We start from the raw sequence: 406 nt of genomic DNA on the forward strand, positions 1-406 counted from the left end.
GTGAGAGAGAGAGAGAGACAGACAGAGAGACAGACAGTGCCAGTGAAGGGGTGTGTCGACAATTATACGTACATACATAAATAGTCATACATTTCTTGTACGTATGTGTGATTGTGTGTGTGAGAGAGAGAGAGAGTCACTGAAACATCTCTCTGCCTGTCTCTCTGTCTGTCTCTCTCTCTCTCTCACACACAGACACGTGCAGATATACACACTGAAAAGATGTATGCATATGTATTTCTGTATGTACGTAGACATCACAACACACTCCTTCACTCACACACATACAGAAACACACATGTGAGTGTGTGATTCACTACGAATACATAGAGCTGAACACGGCGTGCGAAAAAAAGTAATATTTATTTACGGAAATTAACGAAGTGTGCGAGTTCGGAACGGAATC

The sequence above is a fragment of the Octopus bimaculoides genome, chromosome 3 (genome assembly GCF_001194135.2).
Source record: "Octopus bimaculoides isolate UCB-OBI-ISO-001 chromosome 3, ASM119413v2, whole genome shotgun sequence".
NCBI lineage: Eukaryota > Metazoa > Mollusca > Cephalopoda > Octopoda > Octopodidae > Octopus > Octopus bimaculoides.